The sequence below is a fragment of the Carcharhinus amblyrhynchos genome, chromosome 7 (genome assembly GCF_965287045.1).
Source record: "Carcharhinus amblyrhynchos chromosome 7, sCarAmb.v2.hapA, whole genome shotgun sequence".
NCBI classification, from domain to species: Eukaryota; Metazoa; Chordata; class Chondrichthyes; order Carcharhiniformes; family Carcharhinidae; genus Carcharhinus; species Carcharhinus amblyrhynchos.
In genome coordinates this window covers 57,795,459-57,813,871 of record NC_137330.1, presented here as the reverse complement: position 1 = coordinate 57,813,871, position 18,413 = coordinate 57,795,459, and the positions used below count along the sequence as shown (strand labels likewise).

The 18,413-nt window shown below is 40.4% G+C and overlaps 1 protein-coding gene and 1 long non-coding RNA gene across 4 annotated transcripts in view; one reads left to right on the top strand and one right to left on the bottom strand.

The window, feature by feature from the left end:
- LOC145344972 (uncharacterized) overlaps window positions 1–18,413 on the bottom strand; it is an 86,873-nt gene that overhangs the window by 2,438 nt on the left and 66,022 nt on the right. Inside the window, exon 4 of one of the 2 annotated variants that reach the window (XR_013887012.1) lies at window positions 17,423–17,665. The exons of the other annotated variant lie outside the window; for it this stretch is intronic. This is a non-coding gene — a long non-coding RNA (uncharacterized LOC145344972). Of the gene's footprint in view, window positions 1–17,422; window positions 17,666–18,413 lie in introns of those variants that run through there. 2 annotated transcript variants of the gene reach the window in all.
- The window catches only part of LOC145344971 (chloride intracellular channel protein 5-like), a 115,664-nt gene that overhangs the window by 62,868 nt on the left and 34,383 nt on the right, over window positions 1–18,413 (top strand). The gene's annotated exons all lie outside the window — the stretch shown is intronic.

Sequence of the window (18,413 nt, the reverse complement as noted above, 5' to 3'; positions counted from 1 at the left end):
CTGGTCACAACCCCTCCAGCATGCACTACACAAGTGTGCAAGCTCCAGATTTGTCCCAGCTCTGAAAATCGGGGTTCAGGTTTCATCCACTTAATTATGCAGTGGCAGGCCAAAGGATAACAGAAAACACTTAGTTATCTTGAGTAGGTATCAAAAAGTTGCTCTAGAATTCAGAATATAGATTGAGTCAGATTTGAAGTACATATGAGATTGCAACACCAACACAGAGCATGCACCCTGGAAAATTGGGTGCCAATCCTAAGGATTACAATGTGACCAACGCACTTGGCATGCTCCCATGTGGAAAGGGAGCTACAAATATCTGTAAGCTGTGCACTAATAGATCAGCAATATCAATATAAACGAGAAGGCCTTTGTGTAGTATGGCCAGAATAACTGAGCAGCAGTTCAATTGCTCAGCAGATAAGTGGAACCGGCACAAAAAGGAAAAGCACCCCTCCCACCCACAACCCCTATTTGAACAAGAAACAATTCGCATGTCCTGTCATGTGCCTTGTGATCTTAACTCCCACTGCTGATAAACTGGCTGTTGGCTCCTGAGCATATTACCATCGTGTTCCCAATGGATCCTGAGACCTGTCCAGAGCTGAACAATTTTTTGTGTTTTGCCTAGCATGGTCAGCTTGTGTGCATCATGGTATGGTGTATTATGGTCATTTTATTGGTTCTTCTGTTGGGAAGGCCGCTGCCACTCTTGAAACTGTACCTCAATAGACAACGCCACTTTTTGGAGGGGAGAATCTTACTACATTGCACTTAGCAATTAGTTCTTAAAATAAAATGAAGAATTGTACCTAACATTCAATAAAAGAGAAACTAATCCACTTGCTTGGTCTGTGTAGGATTTGACTGGTGTACTTATAAAGAAGCTGCTGCAGTTGACGTTGCTATCAGCAGCTGTACATAAATATAGTTTATTTGAAAGCTATAAATAAGCTTCACAACTAAGCTAAGGTCATGGGTTGACTGTGACCTTTTCCTGTCATTAATGTGAATCACGGGGTGGCCTGGGTGCTGTGAGCAAAGTAACTAAGACATTTATATAACCTCACCTAAAAGGAAGATATTCCCTTTTGAAAACTATTGGGAGCCCCAGTATTCCAAATCTCTATTTGCATTGACTTAAAATAGTCTTTGACTCAAAATGATGTTGTTTTTACCAGTACTTTGCAGTCATGTTCTTGCTGCCTGGCATAAAAAATGTACTGGTAAATCCCATTTCCATTGAAGTTATGATATTTCCCATTGTGACTTAGACAAGCATAAAACTTAATTGTCAATATCATTTTTTCTTTGAACTAAGTTATTTGATCCTGACTGTGCAAAGTGAAGCATTTGCTTCCAATATTTTGCCTCCAAAATAAACCTGAAAATAATTCACTGCAAAACATTGCTACAGCTTTGCGAGGGAAACCATGCTAAAATATGGAGCAGTATGTTCCTCCTGTCCTTTAGGGTTACTGACCTCCAGTACAAGGTGAAACCGAGCCTGAATTAACAACTGAATTACCATTACTGTCTGGAGGGTTTGTACTATAGCAATCTTCTGTTGGCATATTGCTATCAGTGAGAACAGAACTGCAAGGGTGAATAACACTCCAGCTCAGTAACCTGAAACACCAATGAATGTTTGTATCAAGTACCAACAGTGAAGAAAAAAAAACATTTTGGGACAGCTTCAATTCTCAACTTTCTTTGGCGAATTGAACTCACTATGATGAGTGAAACTGAGTTCTTTTCTATGCACCCAACTTTTTTTGAAGCACGTCATTTTATTGCAGTTTTTCCTTCTTGAAAGTCCTCCATGTGTTGACAGAGCTCAAGACAGTTAGAGACCTAATGGTTAGATACAGTACTCAGCTGACACCCGATAGTAGGGAGCTTTCCAGAACAAGGATTGGTTGACATTTAGTCCTAAAATAAACCAGTAGCACTATTCACTGGCACCATGATGTTGAGTTGAACTGAATGCACCAGTCGTTGTAGTTTTCCAGTAATGTCTCTAGAAGCAACTCAGCAAATGTGACCAATAGTGTGAGGTGGGAAACTGAAAACTTAGAAGCTCTGTGTGTTCCCCACCTTATAATTGAATAAACATAAAACTACCTGACAATTTGAATTTGCTGTGGTTATAAATAAAACATTGGAATATTTTTACTTGCCCTGATTAAGATGTGAATATAACATTCATTTAGAGTGACTTCAGAGTATTCTAAGATATGATGGTGTGATGGCCAATCCTTTCCTGTGTTAGTAACAATGTTCTCTGCTAAAGTAAGAGCCCTGTTGATGATTTGAAAGTTTTGGAGTGCATGTTGAAGGTGGTGGATGGGGTCCCAATCGAGCAGGCTGCTTTGTCCTGAATGATGGTGAGCTTCTTGAGTGTTGCAGCTGCACTTATGCAGGCAAGTGGAGAATATTCCTTCATCCTTTGCATTATAGATGCTCAATAGGCTTTGAGAAGTGAGATATGCAAATCTCTGACTATTGAGTATACAGAATTTGAGTGCAAATGGGAGGAGATGGGCAGGCATAGAAATTTAAACATGGCTATCTGTGATGGAGATAAGGAGTTGGGAGCTCGCCTTGCAGTCAAGTCTTGCAGCAAGATTTCAAACAATGATGATATTGCAGAGTTTGTGTGGGAGCAAAAACTTTTTGTTTTTTGGTTTTGCTAATCAAGCGGAGAAAATTATAGCTGATTGCTTTTCAACAGGCAGTCCCAGTACAGAGGCAGTGAAGGAGCTGAAAGAGGAGGCAGAGTGATGGCGCTAACTTCAACATTTACAACACTCTGTCTTCAATTGATGTCACCTAGGAGGAGGATGAGAAAACATGACCAAGGATGAATCTATGCAGGCTATGCAAAGTAATTGTACAAGAGCTGAAGCCTTTGGTACAAATGCTGCAGCTATTATCAGATAGGCAAGAGTGAAGCCGAGGAAGAACAGTGCTGTTGAGCTGAATTTCAGAGGAGGATAATGTAATTGATCATATTTCTGCCCTTGTATCTTTTGGTCTTATTAAGAGGGCTAAGGGCTATGGGGAGAAGGAAGGCGAATAGGGATGAGAATCATATCAGCCATGATTGAATGGTGGAGCACACTTGATAGGCTGAAGTCTAATTCTGCTCCTATATCTTATGGTCTTATTTGGGACACAAAATTATTTCACCCTGTCCTTTGGATTCTGGGTCCATGATTGATGTCATGCCAGTGTCTGTTCAGACAAATACAAACAGGAAATGCTAGAAAATCTCAGCAGGTCTGACAGCATCAGTGGGGAGAGAATAGAACCAATGTTTCAAATTATCAGGGCTGACAAAGGGTAATCCAAATTTGAAATGTTAGCTCTGTGTTCTCTGTCCACCAATGCTGTCAGACCAGCTGAGATTTTCCAGCAATTTTTGTTTCAAATTCCAGCATCTGCAGTAATTTGCTTTAACCTGTTCAGACTGAGATGGGTAAGACAATAGATCTATCTACTCTTTTCATCTTCATGAATTCAGGGTAATGCCCTGTGCAAGTCTCTTGGTAGGTGCTACTGGTGAGCTCTGCATTCAGTAGGAGGCACCAACAGCATTATTTGCTGATCACATGATACAGGCGGAGAGTAACTTCATTACCGTGTTAATGCAAGCCTACTTGTGACTAATGAATAAACTTGAATTTTAAAAGGGAGGGTGGAAAGAAAGATCGCTAGATGGAAATTCTTGGATTGTGTGGGCGCAAAGAGATCCAGTTTGATAATTGTGGTCCAGGAGGCATTAGTGATACAGGTGGAGGGACAGCGCAGTTTGTGCAGAGGCCTAGGAAACCTTCATGGGGCACTCTCAAAAGGGAGTGGATGCTGCAGGCTGAGAAGCTCAACTCCTGGTTTCTGGGATCCGATGACAGCAGTGCCACAAGAAGTCTAAAGACCTCACACAGGTGCTCAAAGTCAGTGAATATACCTTTTGCAGGACATTTTCTCCCCTTTGTACTATCAACCCGTCATGCTGCTCAACTCACCGCACCTCCACCGTGCACCTAGCAACACCCCGACACTCAGAACAAGGGCCTAACATCCAGATTCTCCACTTTATCCTCTCACACTTACCAATGCTGCCAGCTTTGCTGCCACCCACTATGCCATCCCCGCCCCCATTACTCTGATATGGCAGACACATCGTCCAAATATGGTACAACATACCCACTGACTTTCTGCCCTCATTTTTGCACGATAATAGACAAAAGAGCAGAACAGCTTCCTGAGCCCATGGAAGACGTGGCTCTCTCCATTATGGGGCCAACTGTGATGGGGCTTGTACCATCCAGTGGTCACTGAGGATGTTAGTATGTTTTATGTTCTTGGCCTTGTGTCTTCCCAACTCCCAGTTCACCCTTCTCCTGCTATCTGACATGATGAAAAAAGTCATGATGTGGAGATACTGGCGTTGGACTGGGGTAAACACAGTAAGAAGTCTCACAACACCAGGTTAAAGTCCAACAGGTTTACTTAGTAGCAAAAGCCACTAACTTTCAGAGCACTGCTCCGTCATCAGGTAAGTGCTTACCACTTAAAGTGAATGGATTTCTCACTCTTTTTGGCTCTGCAATGAGATCAGCCTGGTTCAGTCATGGAGGGTCGAAACCATAAAACTATTTGACGAATGCTTCAAAATTGTTAATTTCTTCCATAACTGTTGTCATTAAAATTAGGAAAGCATGTGATCAAAATTGCAGCAGTTGATGAATTAACTTGATGCACCCAAAGTGCATGAAGGACTATCATTGGCAGCAGTATTTATTCATTGACGCTTGTTGAAAATGCAGATTTGTGGAAGTCAGACAAATGCCGGATTGACTTATCCATGATTTCCCGTAAAGCCAAATACCTTGCAGGCTATATTGTGAGAATGGACACCTGGATAATGAACACTTAGCCAAATTACAGTGGGACCTGGAATTGTACCTGGGCCAGTAATTCATATCTTCAAGAGGGAAGGAGAGCAACGTTTATAAATTGTGGTCAAAATGAGCCAAATGTTAGTCCAGGAAAGAGTGTGGGTTTGGAGGTAGATGGAAGGTTAGAAGCTGCAAAAACTGCTGGAGCGTTGGAAACTTGCTCCAGTCACACTCATGCATAATTCAAGCATGTTAGACTGGCTGTGTGTAAACCTCTCAGGAGAGATGGTTGCCCATTAACAGATACAAATCACTCAATTGAAGGAAAATTTCAACAGCCTTTCACACAGTATTCCAAAATATTTACACTAGAGAAATGGGTCTTTTGGCCCAGCAGGTGTACGCCTGTGTTTATACTCTGCGCCAGCCTCTATCTCCATCAAAATATCCTATTCACTTACCCTTGTGTGTTTGGCTTTTCTTAAATACACCAATGTTAGCTGTGTCACCTGAGCTACTCCTTGTGGCAGTGAGTTCCATGTCATAATGTTACACGCTGAAATACACCTGTGAAGATGAGCTGAAAGTGCAACAATAATTGAGGGCGAATCAAAACTACTGGAGATATTTGGTATTCACTGTGACTTTTTTAACTACTACTGGGAAAGAATTTGTTTATATTACTTTTGTACAGTCATGCATATGCCGACTCACTCGGCCTGTCCAAATCACGCTGAAGCATCTCTGCGAATCTCCTCACAGTTCAAGTTCCCACCCAACTTTGTATCATCTGCAAATTTGGAGAAAATATATTTAGTTCCCTCGTCCAAATCATTCATACATGATGCAAACAGTTGGGGTTCTAGCACAGAGCCCTGCATACCCCACTACTCACTGCCTACCAATTGGAAAAGTTCTCTTTGCTTCTTGTCTGTTAACCAGCTCCCTATCCATTTCAAGACATTACCTGCAACCCCATACACTTTGACTTTACATACTAATCTGCTATGTGAGACCTCCTGAAAGCCTACATAGACCACATCCACTGGTTCTCCCTGGTCATCACTACTAGTTACATAAGAACATAAGAAATAGGAGCAGGAGTAGGCCATCTAGCCCTTCGAGCCTGCCCCGCCATTCAATAAGACCATGGCTGATCTGTCGTGGCTCAGTTCCACATTCCCGCCCTCTCCCCATAACCCTTAATCCCCTCGCTTATCAAAAACCCATCAACCCGCGTCTTTAAAATATTTAGCGAGGCAGCCTCCACCACCTCAACGGGCAGAGAATTCCAGAGATTCACCACCCTTTGAGTGAAGAAGTTCCTCCTCAACTCTGTTCTAAACCGCCCCGCCTTTATCTTGAGGCTGTGCCCCCTAGTCCTACTGTCCTTTCTGAGCGGGAAGAGTCTCTCCACCTCTATCCTATCCATCCCATTCATCATCTTATATGTCTCAATGAGATCTCCCCTCATTCTTCTAAACTCCAACGAGTACAAGCCTAGTTTATTCAACCTCTCATCATAGCGCAACCCCCTCAACTCCGTTATCAGCCTAGTAAACCTCCTCTGCACTCCCTCCAAGGCCAAAATATCCTTGCATAAGTACGGCGACCAAAACTGCACACAGTACTCCAGCTGCGGCCTCACCAGTGCCCTATACAGCCGCAGCAAGACCTCCCTACTTTTATATTCAATCCCCCTCGCTATGAAGGCTAGCATCCCATTCGCCTTCCTGACCACCTGCTGCACCTGCAGGCTGGGTTTTTGCGACTCATGCACAAGGACCCCGAGGTCCCTCTGCACCGTCACCTGCTGCAGTTTTTCGCCACGTAAGTAATAGTCCTTCCTACCATTATTCCTACCAAAGTGGACCACCTCGCACTTGCCAACATTAAATTCCATTTGCCAGTTCCTGGCCCATTCGCCCAGCCTATCTAGATCCTTCTGCAGACTCTCCACACCCTCCGTGCAATTTGCCGTTCCACCAATCTTGGTGTCATCAGCAAATTTCGACACCATACACTCGGTTCCCTCCTCCAGATCATCTATATAAATGGTAAATAGCTGAGGCCCCAGCACCGACCCCTGGGGCACTCCACTAGTCACCAAGAATTCCAGTATATTTCTCGAGCATGATTTCCCTTTCATAAATCCGCGCTGACTTTGTCTGATTACACCCCTGCTTTCCAAATCCTTGATAATGGACTCTAGCAACTTCCCACTACCGACATTAGGCTCACTAGTCTATCATTCCCTGTTTTCTCTCCGCTTCCTTTTTTAAATAGCGGACTTACATTAGCTACCCTTCTGCAGGAACCATTCCAAAGTCCAAAGAATTTTGCAAAATGACCACCAATAGATCTACTATTTCCAGGGCCACTTCCTTAAGCACTCAGGGATAAAGATTATCAGTCCCTGAAGATTTATCCATCTTCAATCCCATCAATTTCCCCAAAAGCATTTCTCTCCTAATGCTGATTTCTTCTGTTTAAGGGAAGGTAGTGAGAGGAGAAACTAGTGTTGTTTAAATTATGCCCCCTCACTCCTGTCCATAAGAGTCCTAATACCTGTTATAGGTGTGCCCTCTGAATGCTGATTTTTTTTCCCCCAAATGACAGGCAATTGGGGCTCAATGAGATTATTTCCTGCTTGCCATATTGAAAGATTAGGCTGTGGAAAAATAGTTGTTACACAGTGGAGTATCTAGATCTCATTCTGGTCAATCTGGGAGGATCAGGATATTGAATTTAATGATCAGCCATGATAATGAATGACAGAACAAGGCCAAATGGCCTACCCCTGCTTCTAGTTTCGATGTTTAAGATGTTTTCGTTTCCTCCACTAGCAGCAAGTGGGAGAATTGTGAATTTTTTAAACTTAGTACTCAGCAAGAAAATAACTCTGCTTACTTTCTGAACTCAGTAACAGAAAGGCCCTCTACCAATAAATATACTGCTAAACAGAATCAGCATGTCCAAACATGTTTGATTGTTGGAAGCCTCATCAAAGATTTAACTATGGAAACACAAACAAATGCTTGCTTAGCATAAGCTATCTAATTAATATGAGGAACACTGAAACTAATATGAATATTGAACTAACATTCCCTTGACACTTATCTGGGCAAAGCCACTTGATAGTAGGATGGCATTCATTCTGCTCCCATTCATACACATGCAGTACTCCACTTAATCATTTGGGTCAAGAGCTTATCCGTGAGTGTAGATGAACTCAAACAGTAGTCAAAGCTGGGATTTGAACTTCCATCCCCCAGTTGAAAGTTCAGCGTTCATCATAGAGAGCAGAAGGAGGCCTTTTGGCCCAGCGAGCCTGCACTAACAACAGTCCCATAACCCCACGTATTTGCCCTACTAACCTCCCTGACCCTATTAATCTCCCTGACATTAAGGATCAATTTATAGCCAATCAACCTAAACTTGAGCAACCAGAGAATGTTCGTTTGTTTGGCTTTAATGAAAGTACCATGAAAGATGAACTGTTTTTATTAATCATTAACATGACAATCATTAATGTCAGGGACATAAATGTCAAGTCAATTATTAGCACTTATAAAATAAAACACTGCCACAGCATTCCCGACTCCAACCTCCAAACAGCTCCTCTACCAAACTAGTTTAAAATTATTTATTTTCCTAGCCTGTGACCTGTGTAACTCCAGTAGCAGATTATAGACTACTGGGTGCAGCAATTTGATGCCTTGGGGGAACTGGACTGATTGCCTGGTGATCAACTTGGTTTTTGGTGCCATTGTTACTTATCCTGTGATGAGAAGCAATTCCATAACACGTGAAGTGGATGGCATGATTCGCAATTCAAGTTGCAGGCCAAATTGTTCCCATCTGCCACAAGTGCACCTGTGTTCTACTGCCCTTTTTTTTGTACTAGTCATAGAATCAGTATTACAACAGAATTGATGCACAGCATTGAAATTTCAGTATTGTCGTCGGTAATTTTCTAGATCTGAATTCCATTGTGGGTACATTGTATTGAATTACAGCAGTGTTTTTTTTGTGCTTCATTCACTTGATGAAAAGCTCACGTCAAACCTAACACAGTAACAAAGATTGAATGTCAGTAGTTGCTTGGCGCATTCCATTTGACTATTGTTAGGTTAGTGATCATGCTTTTTTTTTGTTGTTGCTGAAATGTTGTTTATATTTTTCTGAATCAATATTGCTTTATTAGAGTAGATGGATCTCGCAGCTTCGGCAGCTCCTGTTTTGGGCAAGGTCAGTGGAAAGTTTTATGGTGAGTTCTACATTCTTCACCATCCTGCGAATAAAGCATTGCCGCTGAAGTTAGTGCAATAACTAAATTCGCAGTTATTACTTAGGAATAGAAATTTGTCGCAGAAAGTTGAAATGTGCACAGATTCACAGCAGGATGTTGTTAATTTTGAAGGCAATGAACAGTACTTCATTAACAGCAGCACTAAATTAAATTCTCCTGATCTTAAACCCTCAAGTTAGCAATGTGGAGTTATTGCTGTGAAGAGGCAGTCTTGTTGGTTGTCTAGTTGTGCTGCAGGAACAAATTGAAGCTGACTCATCAGTGCATTTGATTTCATAATTTTAGTTATAGGCCAAGATAATCACGGAGTGGGACTTTCAGCCGCAATCACCCCAAAACTAAAAAATCCTGCCCAAGGTTATTGGACCTTTGCATGGTCTGTCCTCTGCCCATTACGATTCCCATGGTGGGAATACACATACAGCGTAAAATTCCCCCCATGGTGTTGCCTTCACTGCAATCACCAAGCTGATGTTTAGATTGTAGTTGTGAGCATTTGAGAAGAGAGTTAGGTTTCCTGTTTGAGAGTATTTAGTGGTGCCTTGGACCCTTGCAGTTTTACAGATAGCAGTTTACCCATTTTGATTTTTCACGTGAAATTTTACAGAGGCATCAACTATTTCAACTAATTTGAATTTTCCAACTTTTCTTGAGTCTTACAAAGACTGATATTGTGTGAATCTTTCACCATCGTGTGCATTTAATTACATCTGCGGTAGGTCTCCTTGTATGTGTGTAGTGTAATCACATTTCCTCTTCAGTTCTTCTTCACACAGGTGATCACTTTAATCAATAAAACACTTATTACCACTGTGGTCCACAAAAAAAAATCTGACTTTAAATAAAGTGAATACAGTGATATTCAAATATTTAATTACCTGGATGGAACTGGTGATAGCATTTTAGTTTTTAAGACCAATGTATAAACATAGGAATTAGGAGCAGTAATAGGCCATTCAGCACTTTGAGCCTGCTCTGTCAATTGATATCATGGCTGATCTGATTGTGGCCTCGCATCTACTTTCCTGTCCACCTACCATTAATTTTGACTCTCCTGTTACACAGAAACATAGAAAGTAGAGCAGAAATAGCCAATCAACCTTCAAGCCAGCTCCATGACTGATCCTTCATCTCATCACCATATTCTGTCCCCTCTCCACATTCCCTTTGACGCCTTTTAGTGTCGGGAAATCTATTTTCTCCTTAAATATATTTAGTGACTTGGGCTCCACAGCATTCTGTGGTAAAGTATTCCATAGTTTCATGACACAATATGTGAAGAAACATCTCAAGAAAAGTTGGAAAATTTGAATTAGTTGAAATAGTTGATGCGTCTGTAAAATTTCGTGTGAAAAATCAGTTCTAAATGGTTCTACCCCAATATCATGAGAGTGTGACCTCTTTCCCCCCCCCCCCAACCCCCAGCCAAGGGAAATATCATCCTTGAATCCAGTCTGTCCAGTTCTGATGGAATTGTGTATGTTTCAATCTGATTCCCCCTCATTCACCTAAACTCCAGTGAATGCAGGCCTAATTGACCTAATCTCTCCAGATACCATAATCCTGCCCTATCCAGCTGCAGTAAGATATCCTTGCTCCTGTACTCAAATAATCTTGCAATGAAAACCAACGTACCACTTCCCCTCCTAACTGCTTGCTGTACCTGCACAATTGATTTTAATGACTATTGTACTAGGACACGCAGGTCCCTTTTGTATGTCAACATTTTCCAATCTGTCACCATTTAACTAAGACTCAGCCATTCTGTTTCTCTATCTGATGTGAATAACTTCACGTTTATCCACATTATACTGCATTTGTAATACATATGTCCGCTCACTCAATTTGTCTAAATTACCTTGACATCCTCCTCACCTCTCCTATTCCCACCAAGTTTTGTGTCACGAGCAAACTTGAAAATATTACATTTTATTCCTTCATCCAAATCGTTGATATATATTGTGAATAGCTGGAACCCAAGCCTAATCCTTTCAGGATTTTCTAGCCACTGTCTGCTCCTTTTGTAAAATACCCATTTATTTCTACTGTCTGTTAACCAATTTTCAATTAGTTGATTTCCCCCAATCCCATGCATTTTGAATTTGCACACTTTTACATGGGACTTCAAAGATTTTTTGAAAATCCAAATACATCACGTCCACTGGTTCATTCTTATCTAATCTACTAGTTACATCTTCTCAAAGCTCCAGTCAGTTTGTCAAACATGATTTCTCTTTCATAAATTCATGTTGATTTTAGGCAGAATTTTCCCAAATATTAGCTTCTCTTTCCCTCCCGCACCCCCACCTCCTCCCACTCCTGCAATACCCTCAATTAAGCTCCTCTGGGAGGTCTGTTTACCAAGTGCATATCTTGGAGAAAGCAGTCGGGTTTCACACTGATCTGCCCTCACATTAACGTGGAGGGGGTATGATTTGGGCATTGACGCCCACTTTGTATGGAAATGAGATTCCTGACATTGATTATTACGTTATGTTCGTCACGGGTAGGAGACAATCGCGCCATGTTTTTATGCCACCATGAAATGTGATTTGGACATCTTGCAGGATTTTCCGCTCTCGTTGCCAAACTTGCCTGGCGAAAACGGGATTGGAGAGCTCCGGCCTTTAATCCTGTTAACAATTTTCAAGTGTCCTTTATTCCATCCTTTATCACTTTAGCAATTTCCCTATTACTGATGTTAGGCTGACCGGTTGGTAATTTTGTTTTTCCCTCTTTTTTTAAAATATAGTAGGGTTACATTTGCCACCTTCCAATCTGCCAGGACTGTTCTAGAATCTGTACAATTTTGGAAGATGATAACCAACACATCCGCTATTTCCATGGCCACCCCCTTTAGTGCCCTGGGAAGTAGATTATCAGGCCCTGATAATCTAACATTATCTTCAATGGAAGTGGGCAGTTCTGTTATTTCTTAGGTGAAAGAAGTTAAATAGAAACAAGAAGCCTCAAGAAATGTACCACGGTTTAAAAAAAAATTGAAGAGGAATTTTCTATTTGATAGTTCTTGGATCTTTACATGAACTGCTTACTAAGTATGTATGAGTCAATTTTTAGCATCAAAGGGGTGGAGCTCTTTCTATCCTCTCTGTTTGTTCCAGTGAGTATTTTATCCATGTATAATATACACAGCAGTTTGACTTAATTCTTCGCTTCCACCGGAAATCTTTTATCAAAGGGTTCGTTATAATATTTTACTGATGGAAATATTCAACCTATTAACCAAAAAAGTGCCAGCTTTAATTACTGAAATAATCTATTCCATTGTTCCAGCCCTGATCCCTCTTTGTGTTAAATGCTTTGTTTCTTCATTTCATTTCACAAGCTTTATATATTTCAGCTGAGAAGTAGGATCAGCTCCTGAAATATAAATGTATCCATTTTCACCACAAATGCTGACTGGCTTGTCCTGTAGTTTCAGCCTTTTTTATTTTTATGTTTCTTATTCCAGATTTCACTATTTTGTTTTTTCACTTCTATTTTCATCTGCTGTTTGCCTGAGGTGCTTAGATTGAGAGCTATTCACTCTGCTGCTTGTTACAAGGCAGTTAGATATCAGCCAATGGAATTTCCATCAATATTTCAACTGTAGTAATAGGTTTAAATTTCAGCCTTGGCTTTCATCACCTGTCTCACATTATAACTCCTAAAGGTTCTTTAATGCTGAGGAAAAAGGAATCGGGTGAAAATTTGGCTGAGATTCACTTTATGTTGGAAACAATATTAGTAGTTCACTATATTGTGTTGGAAAGCAGATTGAATTTTAAAAATGACAGTAACTCAGCCAAGCATGTGCCAAAATGCAATATCCGTTATCAATTTTCTGGCAGATAGTAATGTGACTGATTAAACTTTCTCCATTGAAAACAATGAGAATGAGAATGTGGAAGGTGCAGCAGATTGGCAGATTGCCTTTTTGTCTCAACAACTTGAGTAGAAATTCAGTACAGATTGATTGGATGAAAGCCTGAATTCTCTCCCCATGGCTAAATGTATTTATTGTGAGATTGTGTAGACTTGGTTTCAGTTCAGAATGAGAATGCTCACCCCCCTGAGGCAAAGGATTGTTCCTGCAAGGCTCATTTCAGACCCTTGAGTAGACATTCTGGCTGACTATTCTGGAACTGTAATGTGGAAGTCCTGCAACGTTGGAGGTATTGCCTTTCAGTTGTGCCATTAAACTGAAAACCTATCTGTTGTCTCAGGTAGATGTGAAATACCTTGCAGTGTCTTTCAAAGCTGAGTAGAAAACTTGTCCTGGTGTTGTGGTCGAAATATATCACTCAACCGATATAACGTAATGGAGTAAATTTTAACCATTGAGTTGCTGACTGCCTGAGCGGACCCACCAACATCTAGAAAGAGGACCTCATTATTATGCCAAATAGGCAGATCACTTCAGCTCAGTGGCTCTAGCCTGGCATAATATTGGACAGTTCAAATATGAACATATGAATATACAAGTTACAAGCAGACCATTTGGCGCATTGAGCCTACTCCTCCATTCAATAAGGTTATGGTTGATCTGACTGTAACCTCTCATTGACCCCCATAAACTTTCACTCCCTTGTTTATCAAAAATCTATCCACATCTGCCTTGTTTCTTTTTTCTTCTTTCTGCCAAAGTGGACAATTTCATATTTTCCCACATTCTACTATATTTGCCATTCCTCTGCCCATTCACATAACCTATCTATGTCCTCTTCACAAGTTATTTTCCACTTCACAACTTACTTTCCTATCTATCTGTGTCATCAGCAAATCTAACAACCATTTCTTCAGTCCCTCCATCCAAGTCATTTGTATAAATTGTAAAACTTAGAGACACCCGCACTGATTCTTATGGCACACAACTTGTCAAATTCTGCCAACTAATAAATGACCCATTTAAGGTTACCCTTTGTTTTCTGTCAGCTAGCCAATCTTCTGTCCATGCCAATATGTTACCCTCTACACCATGAGCTTTTATTTTCTGCAATAACTTTTGATGTGGCACCTTAATAAATGCCTTCTGGAATTCTAAATCCAGTACATTCACCACAGGATAAATGATTGCCTTTACAAAACTGTGTTGACTTTGCCTGATGGCAGCATGGTGGCACAGTGATTTGCATTACTGCCCCACAGTGCCAGAGACTCTAGTTTGATTCCTGCTTGGATCACCTGTCTGTGTGGAGTCTGCACATTCTCCCCATGTCTGTAATATAAGTCTATTTATGTCAGTAATAAATAAACTTCAAAAAAAACTTGGGAAAACCTTAAGGTAATCAAAGTGCCCTACCATCTTTAATAATAATTTCCAACTTTTCCCTATGACAGACAATAAGCTAATTGGCCTGTAGTTTCCTGCTTTCTGTCCTCCTCCCTTTTTCAATAAAGGAGTTACATTCATTATTTTCCAACCTAAGGAACCTTGCCCAAATCCAGGGAATTTTGGAAAATCAAAACACATGCATCAGCTATCTCAGAAAATGCTGGAAAATCTCAGCAGATCTATTCTGTGTATTCTGAGATATCCCAGAACTAGAGTAAGAGAGAGATTTTGGCGAGTTATAGAGCTTGAGGAGGTTGCAGAGATAGGAAGGGGCAAGCCCATGGAGAGAGTTGTAAACAAGGATCAGAATTTTAAAATCAAGATGTTGCCAGTGAGAGCCAATGTAGGTCAGCAAGCACAGAGTGATAGAGGAATGGAACTTGGTGCAAGTTAACATACAGGCAGCAGAATTTGAATGCCTTCAAGTTTATGGAATGTAGAATTTTGGAGTGCATTGTAGTAGTCCATGTTTAGAAGTAGTAAGAGCATGGAAGAGAGTTTCAGCAGCAGCCAAGTGAAAGTGGGTGAAGTTGGACAATGTAATCAGGTAGAAATAGACAGTATTACTAATGATATGAATATGTGTCCAAAACTCATTTTGGAGTCGAGTATAATGTCAATGTTGTGAACAGACTGGCTTAATCACAGCTTATTAGTTGTGGGAGAAGGACAGACTCGGTAAGTAGGCAATGACATTAGGAATGGGAACCAAGGGCAAAATAAGAACAAGGGCGAATTTTTTAACTTTTCATATGAAATAATTTGGAAGCATGATAACTTTGGGACCATTTTTTCTGCTTTTGAAAGACGTAATGCAACCAGGGAGATGTAATAAAGGGGAAAAAAAGGATATTCAAAGTCATGAGGAGTCTGGGTGGAGTAGATAGGGAGAAACTGTTCCTGTGGATAAAAGGATTGAGAGGGCATATGTTTAAGTAATTGGCAAAACAAGCAAATGTTATGTGAGAAAAAGCTTTCACGCAGCAAATGAAGAGGATCTGGAATATATTGACTGAGAGTATGATGGAAGCAGCTTCATTTGAACTATTTGAATGAATTAAATGATTATTTGAAAAGAAACAATCTGCAAGATTGCAGGGAGAAGGCAGGAGCATGGCACTAGGTGAAATGCTTGTTTGAAGAGACAATGGGCTGATTGATCCCTTCTGCACTGTAACAATTCTGTGAAAAGAGAACCTTGTGTAAGATGGATGATTTTTAAAAACATAGATACTGTGTATGATGTATTTGAAAACTGGAGGCCTGTGACCAGTGGTGTGCCTCACGGATCAGTGCTGGGTCCACTGTTATTTGTCATTTATATTAATGATTTGGATGAGAAAATAGAGAATATGGTCAGTAAGATTGGTGGACAGTGAAGAAAGTTATCTCCGATTGCAATGGGATCTTGATCAATTCAGCCAATGGGCTGACGAATGGCAGATGGAGTTTAATTTAGACAAATGCGAGATGATGCATTTTGGGAGAATGAACCAGGGCAGGACTTACTCAGTTAATGGTAGGGTGTTGAAGAGTTACAGAACAAAGAGAGCTAGGGGTACATGTTCATACCTCCTTGAAAGTGGAGCCGCAGATGGACAGAGTGGTGAAGAAGGCATTCGGCATGCTTGGTTTCATTGGTCAGAACTTTGAATAAAGGAGTTAGAAGGCCACACTTGGAATATTGTGTGCAATTCTGGTCACCCTATTATAGAAAGGATATTATTAAACTAGAAATGCTGTTTGCATTTTGAAAAGGACATTATTAAACTAGAAAGAATGCAGAAAAGATTTACGAGGATGCTACTGGGACTAGATGGATTGAGTTATAAGGAGAGGCTGGATAGACTGGGACTTTTTTCTCTGGAACGTAGGAGGCTGAGAGGTGACCTTATAGAGGTGTATAAAATAATGAAGGGCACAGAACAGCTAGATAGTCAATACCTTTGAGGAAAGGTAGGGGAGTCTAAAACTAGAGGGCATATAAGGTGAGAGGGGAGAGATACAAAAGTATGCAGAGGAGCAATTTTTCACACAGAGGGTGGTGAGTGTCTGGAACAAGCTGCCAGAGGTAGTAGTAGAGGTGGGTATAATTTTGTCTTTTTAAAAAGCATTTAGATAGTTACATTGTATTCTTCTATACAATGATTTTAGAGGGATATGGGCCAAATGCGGGAAATTGGGATTAGTTTAAGGGTTTTAAAAAAAGGGCAGCATGGACAAGTTGGGCTGAAGGACCTGTTTCCATGCTGTATTGTGTGTGGAGATGCCAGCATTAGACTGGATTGGGCACAGGTGAATGACTCAGTGATGAAGGAGCAGTGCTCCAAAACCTTGTGCTACCAAATAAACTTTAACCTGGTGTTGTGAAACTTCTCACTGTAAACACTTTATATTAAATTCATAAATACTACAGCTGGAATTCTCCTCCAGCCATTCATGCTCCTCCAGTGCAACCAGCAATGGCGGAGAAATTGGTGCTCAACCAAATCTCTGCTCACCGCAGCGGGACAGGAGAACCCCGACTGTGGGCAAGGTCAGAGAATCCAGCCCTATGTATTTTAAAAACATGGTTCATAAATTCAAGCCCAAAACTTGTATTATTAGCTGTAAACATTTTTTCACAGCATCTATTGATATTTTATATGAGTATATTAGAAACAATCACAGTATTGCTATGCCAATCATAATGTTCATGAAAACCGACAGTGCTGGAAACGCAGGAGCTTGATACATGAGTGCAAATGATTAACCACAAGCACATGATGTGGTGAGCATGGGAGGGATAGCTGTAAATTCCAAATGTCACATGCCAATCAACCAAAATACTTTTCATTACAGTGAAGTACAATTTTAATTATATTCGGATTAAGTTTATTTGCTTTTAATTTTTTGTTGAGGTTGCATTTCATTCCATTATTACAGAATTCTTTACAAATCCAATAAAATTAGGCCTTTACAGTTGATGCTTTCCACTTGTTATTTTTGACCTCTGCTGCCTTGTGCTGTCTGTGGGGTGCAAAGGTGTCATCTGTCCCTCGACAACTGGTGAATGGTGCTGTAAAGATACAGCTGCTCTTAATTGACAGAGAATATTGAGAAATATTAAACCTGCAAGATGATAGAAAAAGCGCAGAAACAGGGTTATTGTGAGTAACCTGGTGATATGTTAGTTAGCTAGTTGGCTAGGTTTATTCTCATCATTATGTTGCTTTTAACAGGACTGCTGGAAAATAATGTATTTTTAAGAATACAGAATTCTTTGCCCTTTACTTTGTATCTATAAATGATTTCGGCTCCATTAAAGCTAGGGTAGAATGACTAGTGTCACTCTTTGGATATATCTTAGCTGCCAATTGCAAGCCTATCTTTGTGTTCTGTTTATATCAGGAGTTTCTCATTCTGCTGATGAAAATGATAGGATGCCTCATAAAACAGTTAAAGGACAGGCATAGATAAATCTACCCTTCTGTTTTATGCCAGCAATTTGAACATACATTGTTGAAATGCAGCTCCGATATGAAAGGTTCCTTGTCAGTTGGGAATGAGCCACCCTCTGTACTTTGATATCCCAGTGTTTGTAATAGATCACGAGGAGTAAAAGAATAGGCCATAAAAATTGCAACATGGACCTACTATTTTAGAAAGAAGTTATAACAGTTAGATTGATCAAAGTGCAGGAACAGGGTTATTAGATGATCTATCTGACAAAATATGGAGGAATGTCATTTTTTGGAAATAAGCAAATGAGTTTGACTTTTGAAAAACTTTGTTTTTAGAATGCAGCAAAACTTTGAATTGAAATTGAATTCTGCAACATGTTATTTTAGTATACCAGTTAATCTATTTGCATAAAATG